General features: G+C 36.8%; 1 long non-coding RNA gene across 1 annotated transcript; it reads left to right on the top strand.

The window, feature by feature from the left end:
- The first annotated feature begins 611 nt into the window (after positions 1–611).
- On the top strand, positions 612–853 carry LOC109592560 (uncharacterized). The gene is made up of 2 exons (XR_002190414.1): positions 612–679; positions 722–853. It is a non-coding gene; the product is annotated as an uncharacterized LOC109592560 (long non-coding RNA).
- The last annotated feature ends 719 nt before the right edge of the window (positions 854–1,572 follow it).

The raw sequence follows: 1,572 nt of genomic DNA on the forward strand, positions 1-1,572 counted from the left end.
AGAAGGAGGAGGTGATCCAGCATTAGCTGATGAAATAGCTCGTGAACATCCTCTACCAGCTATGCCACCTGCAGGATCAACTAGTTCAAAAGGTACATATATTAGTTGAGTGTTGTCATCAATAGTATCACTGTCAGTGTATCAGTATCTATGATAATACATTATGTGTTAGTGTAGGTTGGGTTGGGTAGCCTAATTATCTCCTTTTTTGGTATTGAGCCAATTGCTTGCATAGTGGAAGCCACACTAGTGATATTAGTGATATAGTACATGAATATCATTATCAAACAATGAAATCATTATGTACAAATTCCAGTCTCAGTAGTGAATGTCATTATTAATGACCCTTTGCTTTTAATTATTGTCACCAAAAGAAGCTTGTGCTTGATTGTGCATTTTCTCATGGCAATTTAACTAATTGTATAGCATTGTAAAGCATTTGATTTGCAAATGCTCATTAACTTTTTCCACACAAAAGTTAATTTCCTAGCATTGCACTACCTATGCATGTAGTCTTGTGTAGCTAAACTCCTCCCATTTTTGATATCTGGCTATGCGAGTGTTTTGGATTACCGTACAGCTGAAAATATTGGCGAGGAATTAATATTCAGTCTACACGAAGGCCCTACACTTCTCTGAACACCGGAAGTGCAGGAAATCATATGGTTTCACTCATGCTGTAATGAATACCCATACTATTTTACTTATTTCTCTTACATAGATACTTAAACAGTGCTGTAACTAGCACCATTAAAAGAGGAGAAGTTGCTTGTTATAAAGAAACAAGTTTGGTTTTCATGAGCGAAGTTTAAGCAAAGATATGCCACCGTGAAAATTATTTGTTTAATAAGAATTGTTTGATTTTGATTTTTGTGCAAATCATTCACAGACTACCTGGAACCTCTACAGTCTTTCCACTGACTTATGAAGGTCTAGTCTACATGTCCTGCTAGTTTCAATCTTAATGGAGCAGATATGGCTGTAGAAAAAGTGCCGTAAACTTGGTCACAATTAGGCGACCTAAAATCCTTGATATACAAGAGCTGTTCTCTTAATTTTACCATATACTGATAGAAACAACTCTCCTCCTTGCTATTCTCAAGAATGAGCTTCATCTGTGCTTCTGCTTAGGAGATACACTTCTACTTGCACAGCCACCATCTTCACTTTTTAGCCGCAAAGCAACTTTGATTTTTGTGCAAATCATTCACAGGGGTGCTGGGCCTTTGCCAAAGGGTCTGGTACTATACTTACCTTTGCTTAATACATTGTGAGACTCCTCAGATGCTGGGTCTTATTTTATTCAGGTAAATTTCCCCTCAAAGTTGCTATGTTTTTCAGAAATTGCCTAATTATCAGCTTATCAGCTACACGTGGTTCAAATTTCGAATGATTTTAATTATATTCATAAGCCATTGGCAATGAATATCATTTTATCAGTGACGTATCAGGAAGTGAAGCCATAGAGGACCCGTTCACAATTGTGTAGGGCCTTCGTGTAGACTGATTGGTGGATTGGCGGTAGGCAAAAAAATTGCCAAAATAAAATCTGCCAAAATAAATAAATCTATA

The sequence above is a fragment of the Amphimedon queenslandica genome, unplaced genomic scaffold (assembly GCF_000090795.2).
Source record: "Amphimedon queenslandica unplaced genomic scaffold, v1.1 AMPQUscaffold_4751_Cont23272, whole genome shotgun sequence".
In the NCBI taxonomy this organism is placed as follows: Eukaryota; Metazoa; Porifera; class Demospongiae; order Haplosclerida; family Niphatidae; genus Amphimedon; species Amphimedon queenslandica.